At 37.5% G+C, this 14,313-nt stretch overlaps 1 protein-coding gene and 1 non-coding gene across 3 annotated transcripts in view; both read right to left on the bottom strand.

Moving 5' to 3' along the window:
* The window catches only part of Ash1l (ASH1 like histone lysine methyltransferase), a 138,558-nt gene that overhangs the window by 114,532 nt on the left and 9,713 nt on the right, over positions 1-14,313 (bottom strand). The window lies entirely within an intron of this gene.
* On the bottom strand, positions 12,532-12,636 carry LOC117284105. The gene has a single exon (XR_004515175.1). It is a non-coding gene; the product is annotated as a U6 spliceosomal RNA (small nuclear RNA).

Raw genomic sequence — 14,313 nt, 5'->3', positions numbered from 1 at the left:
TGAACCAAGATAGATTCTATAGATAACCAGCAGACACATAGATCAATTAACTGTGAATGTTGTTAGGAACTAAAATTTGGGGAGAAAGGAAAAAAAAAAAACAAATATGTAATCAGAAAAGAAAAGCCCTTTTTTAGGTTGGAATAAGAACTGTGAATATATTCTTGCCTCTCTATTTACTCCATCTAAAGAAATGCCTAAACACAATGATGATCCAGTAGCAATAAATGCCTCTAATACTCAAGACTTTAGTCTCTAATATCATTTTCCACTGAAGCCAAACAGAGCTCCTGTTAGCATTGACCATTTCAATGGATTAGATAAGAAATAAAAACTATGATCCTGCTGATGGTTCGTTCTGTCTACTTTGTACTAGTCACTCTACTTTTTTGTTTGAAGTTTCCTATAATGAAATCTGTTCCCGAAAAAAGAAAGTTCTTAGCCAGGTGTACTGGCACACAACTATAATTCTAGCACTTAGGAGGCTGATAATTTTGAGACTATATGCTGAGATTCTGTATTAAAAAAATGATAAAACAAGGGGCTGGGGATTTGGCTCAGTGGTTTCACCATCGGCCTTGCAAGTGCAAGGACCCAAGTTTGATCCCTGGTAACAAAACAAAACAAAACAAAAACAGAAAAGAAAAAATAAAGTTCTTGGGCTGGAGATTGCAGCTCAAGCAGAGTGTATGCCTCGCACGCACAAGGCCCTAGGTTCAATCTCAAGCACCATCAAAAGACAAAAGGGGGGGGTGGTAGAAAAAAATAGTTCTAATAGTAAAAGAAACATACACTTCAGTTTTTAAATGTCTCACTTTCTCAAATCATATAGAGTAAGTTTAGTTTTGTTTTTTTTTTTCCCCAATAGCTTTTCATACATCTGAACTCAGTTAAAATATTTAACCTATTGTCTCAAGCAGTTTTACTTCTTTCTGGTCAGTTTCTGATGAACATGTTTCAGTTCGTAAATATGCTTCATATATGTGGCAACTATTTTGGAGCATAATACATCTAATGACTGATACAGAATAAAAGAAACTATTTCTCCATTTGGATTGAACCATAACATTTGCCCAAGAGAAAAATGGCTTTTGATAATCTCATATACTACTGATTTTGTGTGTATGTGTATGATTCTGAAAACTGTATTGGTTACTGGTGATATCCTTTTACATTTGTAAGAAACTTTAAAATGACAAGTAGAAAGAGGTATCATGTTAAGAGAGTCTATTATGTTAAGTACTAAGGAAGATAATGTACTAAAATATCCCTTTAGGCTGGGTATAGTGGCACACACCTATAAAACTAATACTCTGGGAAGGCAGCATATCTAGCAGTACTGTATCTTCCCTCTTTATAGCTATAATCAAGACCAAGAATTGTTTTATTTTCTGAAATATTTTATTTCCCAGAAATCCTGAGGCTTTGCAAATTTCTGAAAAGTAGTCTTCTAATTTCTAGTTTTACTGCACTGTGATCAGAGAAAATTCATTTTTGCTTACAGTGATAGATTACTTTAATTTCTGAGTACCAATCTGTTATGGATTGAACTGTGCCCTCTCCTCCTAACCACAACCAAATAAGGGCAAGGGATTTAGCTCAGTGGTTCTACCACCTATTTTGTGAGTGCAAGGTCCCAAGTTCAATCTCCCATACCAAAAAAAAAAGTTACCTCCAAATCACAAACAAATTAAACCAATTTAAATTTTTACTCTGAATATGACTATATCTGAATACAGAATCTTTAAGGGGGTAATTAAGGCCAAAAGAAGTCATATAGGTGAGACTATAATCCCATACAACTGGTATGCTTTTATAAGATGAGCAAGAGTGCTCTCTCTACCATCATCTACTCTGTACACACAAGAAATAAAGACTATATGAGGGCACAACAAGAAAGTGGCCATCTATAAGCCATGAAGAAGGCCAGGGATTTAGCTCAGTGGTTCTGCCACCTACCTTGCAAGCACAAGTTCGATCCCTATTACCAAAAAACAAATAAACAAACAGTAATATAAGCCATGAAGAGAGGTGTCATCAAAACCCAAACCTGACAGCAAACTTATGTTATACTTCCAGTCCCAGTCTTCTGAACTGTGAGACAATTTTTGTTATGCAAGCCACTAAGTCTGTGGTATTTTGTTAAAGTAATCTTTGTAGTCTACTATACTTCGTATTGGTACATTCTGATCTTTCACAGCTTAACTACAAACCGTTTATTATATGGAATGCGGTTTTTAAAAAATTGTTTCATCTAAAACTCTGGAAAAAAAAATATATATATATTTGTTCTAGGGAGACACAAAATAACTTACAATACCCCTGGCATTCAACAGTTGCTGACTCTGTACCATTAGCAGTAATAAAATATACTCTTTTTCCTGTCCCTACTTCACAATCGTTATGTGATACTAATTTTTTGCATTTTTATCAGTTTATCAATTTTAAACAACATTGTCTTGTACTTACTATAATAAATGAAATAAAGAAAAAAATATATATATATATTTTGTACCAGGGATAGAACTCGGGTCCTTGTGCTTGCAAGGCAGGTGGTGGAACCACTAAGCTAAATCCCTGGCCCCCAAAAAATCAATATATTCTTAAATTACTTGTTTTCTCTCTATTCTAATTTTTGCAAATTTACGAAACCAACAGCTCTTCTTTTTAGTTTTTCCTCCTGTTGGTTAATGAAGACTGAGAGTCTGAAATTATTTGATTTAAAAAAAAAAAAAAAAAAAGACTCCAAATAAAGTGTTCAAAAACATTTGTTCAAAAACAATTGTTAGGGCCAGGGATTTAGCTAAGTGGTTCTGCTGTCTGCCTTGCAAGCACAAGGGCCTGAGTTCCATCCCTGGTACAAAAAAAAATAATAATAATAATAAATTTTTGTTAACATTCTTTTGGTATAAATGAATGGTCTAATTTGAGGAAATTGTGGATACTGTCCTTATTTATTTGGTTCTGAATTTGATGTGCGAATTTTATTGTCCAAGGTACTTACTTGCTCCTTCAACTGGGCTCAGAAAAACTCATAGCTTTACTGATACAGATGACTACTGTTTCTAGTACAAACATTTGATATCAACTTCAACAGATTCATCATGTCCTTTCAATTGAAATATTTAAATTTCCTATTAATTCTAAAAATGTCCTTATGTTACACCTTTTTAAAAATGACCTACGGGGCTGGGGATTTAAGCTCAGCAGTGCCATGCCTGCCAGGCAAGTGCAAGGTCCTGAGTTTGATTCCCAGTACTGAGAAGAAGAAAAAAAAAAAAAAAAAAAAAAAAAAAAAGCTTTATTGACACAAAAAAAAAAAAAAAAAAAAAAAAAAAAAAAAAAAAAAGCTTCATTGTCAACAATAAAAAAATAAAAAAATAAGTAAGACCTAGGCTGGAAGCACAGTTCAGCTCTAGCATGTGCAATGCCCTGAATTCAATCCCCAATACTGTACAACAACAATAAAAGTTGATCCGAACTAGAATTTCTGCCTTAAGACAATTATGTTCCCTTTTCTCCACATATATTTCCCTCATCCTCTAAACTGTACTTCCTATCTTGTTTCTTCTTCTCTATTATTTTCACAACTTTGTTCATAACTTTGTTCTCTTCCACTTACATCCTAAGGTTATCACAGTTCATATTTCACTGCCTTTACTGCTATCTGTTGTTTCATCCTTTGCTGGTTTTATAGTTTGTTATAGTTGGTTTTTTTTTGGTTTTTTGAGACAGGGTCTCACTATGTAGTTGAGACTGACCTGAACTATGTAGCCCAGGCTGGTCTCTAACTCACAGTGCTCCTCCTGTCTCGGCCTCCCGAGTGCTGGGATTACAGACACAGGCGTGTGTGCCACCACACCCAGCTTGTTATAGTTGTTTTCATAACTCCCAGCAAAGTACAACATCCATGCTACACCTGCAATTCATTATGCCAGGTCATGTCAGCTGAAGAAACTCAGTTATAAATTGACAGGTATATGTCTCAGCATTCTGAAGACACAATTCCTTTTTTTTTTTTTTGCTTTTCTATACTTGCTGTTGAGAAACCTGGTATTAGCCTGTCATTCCTTTATTTCATGCTCACTTGTTGCTTTTAAGATTTTTGGACTTTGATATTTTAGAAATTCACAAAATTATGTCTCAGTGTCCATAAAAGTTTTATCAATTCTTTTTTTTTCTTTTTATTGAGTTTATTGGTACATTCTAGGTATACAATACAGTTACATTCATTACTGGGATCCTGTACCTTTACATGACAGGTCTTGGTTTTTCATTTTTCCCCCTTGTCCCTGCCCTCCCTTCACCCCCTCTTCCCCTCCCAATTTACAAACACTTTATTTCCATTTTTTCATTTTCTCATTTTTTTTTTCAAGCACCCCCCTCCAATTCTTTTCAAAATTTTTCTCCCGGAATCATCAGTTCTATAAAAGTATTGTTAGCCAGGCACGGTGGCGCATGCCTGTAATCTCAGCACTAGGGAGGCTGAGGCAGGCGGATCACTGTGAGTTCAAGACCACCCTGGGCTACATAATGAGTTTCAGGTCAGTCTCAACTACATAGTGAGACCCTGTCTCAAAAAACCAAAAAACAAACAATCAAACAAAGTATTGTTAAACACTGTATCTGCTCAAATTCTCCCTATTGGGTGGGACTCCAGCTAGAACATAATGGAACATCTCTCACTATCCTTTATCTTCTCTTATTCTTTTAACCATATATGACATTTCTAGCTCTGCTACATTCTAATCAGTGTTCTCAATACTATTTTCCAGTTCACTTTTCTCTCTGCAGATGTGTCTAAATTAGAATGAATTATTAGCACTGGGTGGGGTTTTAAATTTCAATGCATGCATTATTTCACTAAGAATATATACTTTGCATTTCTAAAAAATACATTTCACCCAGGTGTAGTGACATATGCCTAAAATCCTGGAGGATGAGGCAGGAGGATCATTGTGAGTTCGAGACCAGTCTGGGCTACGTAGTGAGTTCCAGGTCAGTCTAAACTCAACTACACAGTGAGACTCTGTCTCAAAAAAAAAAAGAGTGGGGGGCCAGGGATTTAGCTCAGTGGTGCTGTGGCGTGTCTGGACAAAAAAAAAGAAAAAAACAAAAAGGAAACAAACAAGCAAAAACCCTTAATCTTTTCCTTTCATTCATTCATTTTGGGTACTGGGGACCAAACTCGGATTCTTGTGCTTGCGAGGTGCGAGGCAGGCGATAGAACCACCGAGCCAAATCCCCGGCCCCATTTCACTTACTTTTTAAAGACCAAGTTCCTGGGCAATTCAGGCTGGCCTTGAACTCACAGCCATCCTCCTGCTTCAGCCTCCCGAGTACTGAGATTATAGGCCGGGCCACCACACTTGGCCAGGCTTATTCTTACTTATATGTCTTTAATATTTTCAAATAATGATATTTAATCAACAACTGTATTTTTTAAAGTTCCTACATAGTTTAATTGTGCTTAGCTGTGTCTGCTGGTAGTTGCTGCTCATAATGAGTAACTTTTTTCATTTTTAAATTTTGAGTTCATTTTAGGAGGTACTTTACTGAAGGCATAAAACTGAAAGTATCCCAGTTTTCATTCCCCATCTGGGGTGGGCCTAGAATGAAATGCAGTAGATATCCCCAGCCCTTGCAATGAACTAAGTTCCCAACTTGCTAAAAATTTTTTTTTTAAATTTTGAGGTAGAGTCTTGCTAAGTCACTAAGTTCCCCAGAATGGGCTCAAACTTGCAATCCTTCAGTCTTGCACAGTAATCCCAGGGCAAGTATGTACTACCCACACCTGATGGAAAGTAAATTTTGAATTCAACAGCAATGGAGTAATATTTCTGGGAGAAAGGTAATGTTGGTATATGTAGAATATTGATATATAACTTTTATTTTGTTTTGTTTTGTTTTTTTGAGACAGGGCCTTACTATGTAGTTGAGACTGACCTGGAACTCATTATGTAGCCCAGGCTGGTCTTGAACTCACAGAGATCCTCTTGCCTCAGTCTCCAGAGTGCCGGGATTACAGGCATGCGCCACCAAGCCTGGCAATATATAACTTTTAAAAACACTATCTAAACGTGAACATCACCAAAAATGTAAACTGACAATTCTCATTAGAAAATTAAATAACAGGGCTGGGGATTTAGCTTGGTGGCGCCATACCTGCCTCGCAAGTGCCAGATCCTGAGTTGAATCACCAGTACCCCCACACCCCAAAAAAGAGGGTGAGGGGAAGGGTGGAGGAGCGGGAGGATGGAGGAAAGAGGAAGGAGGAAGGAGGAAGAGGAGGAGGAGGAGGAAGCAGATTAAATTACAGAAGAACAAGAAAAAAATGTTCAAACACACTGGTATAGGAAGAAATATAGAATCACAAATAGGGATTTCAGATTTTACTGTTATTATGTGTGACTGGCAAGGACAGAAGAATCAAGGAAAAGACAAGAGAGCATTATAAGAGCACTATAAAATATTTACAGACACTAATAAAAGGACAAGCTATAAAATGAGGCATACAAAAGCATAAAAGTTACAAAAATATTTTAAATTATCTTTTAAATGCGAATAATGAAGAGATGACTGTACTAGCAATTATAATTACCATGAACAATAATATGAAGAAGACATACCACTCAAGGCTAATGGTTAAGATTTGACTATTTAAAAATGTTTTTTTCATTGCTTTGTTTTGTTTTGTTTTGTTTTTTTTGAGACAGGGTCTCACTATGTAGTTGAGACTGACCTGGAACGCACTAGTCCAGGCTGGTCTCAAACTCACAGCAATCCTCCTGTCTCAGCCTCCTGAGTGCTGGGATTACAGGCGTGCGCCACCATGCCCAGCTTGTTTTGTTTCTTGAAACAAGGTCTCACTATGTAGTTCAGGCTGGCCATTCCTCAGCCTCCTGAGTGCTGGGATTATAGGAATGTGCCTTCATGCCTGGCTATTTTAAAATAAAAATAAGTATTCTATTTGATATATGGAGTGAAGGAATTTCTTACAGGCACTTTATACTGAAATTTAGTAAGTTGAAACATATGTCCTATTATTGTAAAGTCAAATGCTGAGTCATGACAATGGAAGTGGATCACCTCAAGTACTTATATGGTAACTACCAAATAGTTTAAAATCAACTCTATTTCACAGATCTTTTTAGTTGTATTAATTTTGTGGTACTGGAGAATGACCCCAGGGCTTTTGCACCAAACTACATCCCTAGACCTTTTTTATGTTGAGACAGGATCACGCGAAACCACTGAATTACCCAGATTGGGCTTAAATTTGCGATTTTCTTGGCTTGGTCTTTCAGAGCGCTGGGATTACAGGTATTGTACCACCATGTTCAGTTTTACTGTTTTTTTATTTTTCACTTATTTCTGTTCTGACCTTTGGTGGAACAGAAGACAGTCCCAAAAATGAATCCATGCATTTACAGTAAATGATTCCTCTGTGTGTGCGCGTGCGTGTCTGTGTGCGTGCGTGCGTGTGCGTGCGCGCGTTCCTGGCCCATGCTCAGTCAAATGATTCTTCAAAAAGGTATAAAAAACACAGGGGGAAAGGACTGGATCTTTAAATAAACAGCTGGACAACCAGACATTGATATAAGAATGAAATTAGACTCATAAATCTCATCATATATAAAATTAACCAAAATGTATTAAAGACTTAAATGCTAGATTCAAAACTATAAAACTCTTGAAAGAAAACCTAAGGGAAAGCTCCATGAATTTGATCTGACAATGAGTTTTTTAATACGATCTCAAAACCAAAGGCAAAGGGTATGGGTTGGATATGACTTGAGCGTTTCCACCAAGGGTGCACATGCTGAAATTTATTCCTCATTGTGAGGTATTATGATGAAGGTGGAAACTTAAACTATGATGTTTGGAGGGAGAGCCTTTGGACAATGATTAGAATTACTTTATAAAACCATCAAAGTTTAGCCTCCATAATTGAACATTAGTCCTGGATATTTTTGGGTGTGTGGTTTTGAGGCAGGGGCTTGCTATGTAATTCTGGTTAGCCTTGAACTCACTAAGTAACCCAGGTGGGCCTTAAACTTATTGCAATCCTCCTGCCTCAGCCTCCTGAGTAAGGAAGGCATTAAGCCATCATACCCAGCTCGAATACTGGTAGTTTTACAAAAGAAAAATACACCCACAGTTGATTGCTCCTTACTTGCTTTTTTTTTCGGTGTTTTTTTTCTTGAGACAGGGTCTCACTATGTAGTTGAGACTGACCTGGAAATCACTATGTATCCCAGGCTGGTCTTGAAGTCACAGCGATCCTCCTGCCTCAGTCTCCCAAGTGCTGGGATTACAGGCATGTGCCATCACACTTGACCTGATTACTCCTTACTTCTTGACATGTGATGCCTGTGATACTTGGGGATTCTCCCAGGAAGAAGGCATTATGTGAGCCCTTAAACCTACAGAACTGTAAACTAAAACCTGAAAGAATACAAACGAAACCCACAGGTAGTATATGAAAAATGCTAAATGTCACTAATCATAGGGGAAATGTGAATCAAAACCACATCCCTTAGAATGACTATTATCACAAAGACAAGCAGCCAGGTATCCTTGGGCATGCCTATGATCCTAGTTGTAGGCTGAGGCAAGAAAATCTTAAATGTGAGGCCAGATTAGGCAAATCTTACAGATTCTTTCTCAAAATGAAAAACAATAAAAAATAAAAAAACCAAGGGCTAGGGATGTAGCTCAGTGATATTAAAAAAAAAAGTAAAAGTGCTTGAACAGAGGAAAGCTTAAATATTTTGCAGATAACAATACAAACAAAGGAAAACAAACTTGAAGTTGTTTGCTATTTTCTTTCTTCTGAGATAGGAGAGTAGAGCATGGCAAAGCTGGATGGGGGAAGTAAGCAAGACTTGTTAATTACAAGATCCCAGACACATGCGCAGAATAGTTCTCAAAGCCCTGTACATGGACTTCTCAGGAGAACTTCAACAGGTTTTCAATACGATGGCTAGACAAGACAGCCTGAAACAGGGGATCCCACTGTTGCCTCTTAGGACCGAGATATTGGATAGCATAAACATAGAGGCGAGCTATGAAGAGCTTAGTATCCTGACTTTCTTCAAGGTAGCTCCCCCTGCTTTCTCCAGGATGTTCCTTTATTGCCTTTTCTCCTTTTACTAGGCCCACACTTGCTGTGCAGAGCCAGTTTCTCCCCTGCTCTTTTACTTTCTCAAATAAACTTTGCCACTGCCTTTTGCATATTTCATTCAATTCTACTTCAAGAGAAGAGCCTAGAACCTAACTCCAGAAGGAGAGGTAAGCAACCTAGAGCCCAGTAATGTCTAATGGGCAAGTCACTTTCAGAAGCAGGCTACCTTTTTTCTTTTTTGGCTTTCTGAAATGGTCTCATTATATAGTCCAGGCCAGCCTTCAACTTGAACTTGTATCCCAGGCTGACCATGAATTCCCTATCCTCTTGTCTCAGTCTCCCTAGAGTTAGGATCATAGATATGTACCACCAACAATGCAACTGAAGGGTATAAACTGTCAGGTGTGGTGGGCCATGCTTCAAACTCTATTGCAGGCAGCTAAGTTAGATAAAAATTAATATACAGAGAGGGATAGGTTTTCAAGGAAGTCAGACATCAACATTGTGGTTGGAGGCAGATCTGAAGAGGCAAGATCCCAAGATAAAGCCACAATGACCAGACCTGCATACTTTCCTAAAGGATAAGCAGAATTTAGGACTGTACTGTAATTAACACCACCCAATCCATTAAGTCCAGTTATGCATCACACACTTGGGTGGGTGACCAAACACCTGGACCCATCTCTTCCCAAAAATGTTCCTCTTTTAGAAATCATGGGTAAGCCAAGGTTAATGATGTCAGCCATATACCTTTGCTATGTGTCCCGCTTCCCTACTAGATTCGTATTAGCTAAGGATCTATACTTGTAATCCTATAGATTGATTATAGTTTGACCCATGTTGTACCCACATTGTGACTTTGCTGTGTAAATTATCCCTGACAACGGGCCTTAGTAGCAACCCACTTAGGACCCCTCTTTGTCTCCCAGGAGCCATCTCTCAATAAACATTTCCCACTGTTAATCTCCTGTCCTTTGGAATTCATTCTTCAAATTTAGGAGACTGGAACTTGGCACATCTGACACGTAGCAGGTTGGGAATTATATTTCCCCTGTATCAACCCCATAACTCTGGAGGATGAGGCAGGAGGATTGCCACAACTCTAAGGCCAGCCTGCATTACATAGAGATGACATAGTGAGACACTGTTTAAAAAAAAAAAAAGAAAAAGTGTACATTTTTTTTTTTATATGACATGCACAGCAAAATCCCCATCATTCTATTATGGAGGAGATACTGAAACTAGTGAGCATGTAATGAAAGAGATACAAATGGAAAACTCACATAACAATCTTATCTTGTAACGATAGTTTCTGTAGTATAGTATGTTTCACGTTTGCATCATACAATTTTATCTTGTAAGCCATTTATACATACCTTCTTTGCAATGTTTCTACATAAAAACATTTATGGATATATTATGTGAAATGAATGTATGAAACCTAAACCTGAAAAAATGTTAGAAATTAGAAATATAAAAGAATCTTAAATATGCTTCTGAAAATATTCAGAAATCATTTTCAAGAAATGTACAAAAGTTCAGATTGTGCCAATTAATCAGAAGAACAAGAGCATCTGAGAAGAGGGATAAAACACTAAATAAAAATAGTAAAGAAAAAAATGTTAAATGTAAACAGTAATTAAATCAAACATTTTAATGGAAAATCACCAACTATTTTCTATTCAAAAACAGATTGCTACGGAACCCCCTTTCCTCCATCCATCCTCTCTTTCCTCCCAACTCTTTCCTTTCCAATACTGAGGACTGAACTCAGGGGGCAGTGTGTGAGCTGCACACACAACCCTTTTTATTTTTTATTTTCAGACAAAGTCTCACCAAATTGCTCAGGATGGCCTCAAACTTATAATCCTCCTGCCTCGCTTCCTAAGTATCTGGGACTACAGGTATTTGTGACCAAGGCTTTCAAGGTAGGCAGCTGCCCCACTAAGCTAAATCCTGGCCCACTATGGACCTTTCATAATTTACAAAGCCATTAGGTGCTGGACTAATTGAAGCCCAGATTGAAGCCCAAATTCGATACTCATTCTCTATTACAACTGCAATTTAGAACTAGAAATTCAATGATTTTTTTGTTTTTTAACCAGGGATCGAACTCAGGACTTTGTGCTTTCAAGGCAGGTGGCAGCACCACTGAGCTAAATTCCCAGCCCAACATTCAATGACTTCTGACTCACAGTGAAGCCAGGCAGGAAGCAACTTCTGTCACCATATATTCAACTATGTCTACCAATTAATCATCTTTCATAAAAGCTCCAGGTTTGATTACATAGGCCTTTAATTCTGATGTCTCCCTAGAAGTCTTGAATAATTTCCATACAACTGTGTCTCAGAATGAATTACTGTACTAATATGCCTTTATTTAACAGTCTTGTATGTGAACATTTCTGGAGTGACTTACAATCATTAAAATGAAAGATACAAAGAACCATAAAAAGCAGCATGTCATTTAGTAAGTTAAGGTAATGATATTTAAGGTGTCAAAATAAAAAGGTAATGATATTTAGGCTTAATTCTCTGGTACTATGGAAGCTATGCTGTCTAACAATTTGCTTCAGTAATGATTTTTTCCATTCACAAGATCAACATAGAAACATTCAGTCCACATACTTCATTGTTTGCCACTAAAACAAACCACAATTAGACTCAAGAAGATATACCATACATTCTACACTGAGCAGTAAACTGCTCAATCAGCCAAATGTAACACATTTGAAAGAAGTTCCTAATATAAAATGAAAGCAAGAATTGAAGATGAACTGTGTTAAAACTAATTATGTTAGTTTTAGACCTTTCTGGTACATTTGCAGCAGAGGATATGTGGCACAAAAGAAGGGATCTGGTTCTCTCCTCCATCTAAGGGAGCATATATATATATACTCCATAATGGTGGCACCTTGTTTTGTCTCAGAGGCTAAAGATCATGACTGTCACCTTAGCTGTCTGTCTTCTGCATGCAAAGGGACAAAAGTTTTAAAGGAAATGTAAAGTTCCAGGAGAAACTGCCGCTGCCATGGAGAACCTAGGCATTGTGCCTAGTGTTCTCTTCTCTACTTCCAAATATCTCTAGCCCAAACAGCTTCCAAAGTAAACAATTCAAAGAAGGTGAGATAACAGAATTCATCATAGCAGGACTTAAGAAGTACCTATACACCCTCAGGTCTTGCTTCAATAGGATTTCTTTTAGTTCCATAGGTTGAACTCAGGACCTTGAGCTGGCGAGGCAGGCCCAGTGTCACTGAGCTAAATCCACAGCCCTTCAATAGGGTTTCTTTCCTTCTTTCTTTTCTTTTTTTCTTTTTTTGGTACCAGAGATCAAACTTGGGCCCTTGTGCTTACAAGCCAGGCAGTGCCACTGAGCCAAATCCCCGGCCCTTTCTTTTTTTTTTTTAATGGAACACTTCACAAATTTGCGTGTCATCCTTACGCAGGGGCCATGCTACTCTTGTCTGTATCGTTCCAATGTTTTAGTATATGTGCTGCAGAAGCAAGCAAAATCAACTTTTTTTTTTTTGGTGGTACCAGGGATTGAGCTCAGGACCTGGTGCTTGCGAGGCAGGTGGTGGAACCACTAAGCTAAATCCCTGGCCCAACAGGGTTTCTTAAGATGAACACACAGAGGAATGAAAAGACAGCAAAGTGATAATGAGGACTTGCATTCTAGACTTCTTCAAAAATTGTATAAAAAAGAATGCACTTACAGATGATACCAGCCCACAGAGCACTGGTAAATCTCAACTTCTCTGGATAGAGTTAAGAAGACTAAACACACAAAAAAAACTTCTCTCTCTCTTTTTTATAGGACTGGAAAAAAATACAATAACCCAAATAATAATCAATAAAACTTTTTCACCGGGCTCATTAAGTACCACATGTTAGGAGATAAATCACTAATAATCAGTTAAATGCTTTCAAAAGGTGTTTGACACCAAAAACACTTTTTTTTTTTTTTTTTGAGGTAGGGTCTCATTTTGTAGTTCAGGCTGGCTCTGAATTCACTATGTAACCCAGGCTGGCCTCAAACCCAAGGTGATCTTCCTGCCTCAGCCTCCGAGTGCTGGGATTACCACACCCTGCAACAATTTTTTAAAAACTGAGAACCTAATGTACAACTGTTTTTAAACAGAGATGCTAAAAAGACAGCATAATTTGCTCTTTTGTGTTTTACTGAAATATGTGAAGAGGATTTTCTATGACCTTTTATAAGATTAGCAGGTACTTGTCTGGGCAGAACAAAGATATCCTTTAACAGGAAATCACTAAACAGATCCAGGTAGTAGTGTTATTACAAATATTACTAATTTCTTAAAAACATGAAAGTACAGATTGTGAAATACAAAAATTTTACTATGTATTTTTAGTAAACGAGAGAAGAGAAAATACAAATAGTTCAATTATTTAATAGTAAAGCAACATTTTTAGGACTAAGGAAAGAAATTCTTATTCTCAAGTTGTATTTTTAGGGTTGTATTTTTGGTGGTGGGGATGGGATTTTATGCTTAAAGATTTGTCAGTCTTAGTAAACTCCCTCCCCATAATGGGAATTGAACCCAGGGCCTCACATGTGCTAGGCAAACACTCTACAACTGAGCTACATTCCTAGTCCTTTCCTAATCCCCTTCCTCCCCTAAACTACAATCCTATTCCTTTCCTAGTCCCTTCTCCTCCTGTCTTACTATTCCTGCACAATTTTCTAAGTAGCATTAACTCACACTGAGTGATATCCCTAGCCCTTTATTTGTAATTTTGAGATAGTATTTTGGTAAATTGCCCAAGCAGAGGTCCTGCCTCAGCCTTCCAGAATGCTGAAACTACAGGTGTGCAGCACCATGCCTGGCTGTTTGAATTGTTTGCGAACCATTCTCTGTGTAGGTCATGAAATGCAAATGCTAAAAAGATAACCCTAACACTCAAGGAGCTATCGATACTGAGAGATAAGTAATTATGCTACAAAATGCCATATGTTAAAAACAAGTAGATGCAACGGTAGCAGAGACTAGATCAATTGCCTCAGAAGCTCCAGGGAGCATCTTACAGGATTCAGTGATGTTTTAGCACTGTCTTTCTACCTCAACAGTTTTATTTCTTTCTCTGCTTCATAAACTTTTTTCTTTTGCTTTTTATTTAGGAATTTAGTAACAATAAATTTACTTCTGTAATCTTCTGTC

The sequence above is a fragment of the Fukomys damarensis genome, unplaced genomic scaffold (genome assembly GCF_012274545.1).
Source record: "Fukomys damarensis isolate Sample0158 unplaced genomic scaffold, DMR_v1.0_HiC HiC_scaffold_33, whole genome shotgun sequence".
Taxonomy (NCBI): Eukaryota; Metazoa; Chordata; class Mammalia; order Rodentia; family Bathyergidae; genus Fukomys; species Fukomys damarensis.
This window is presented reverse-complemented; position numbering and strand designations above follow the sequence as displayed.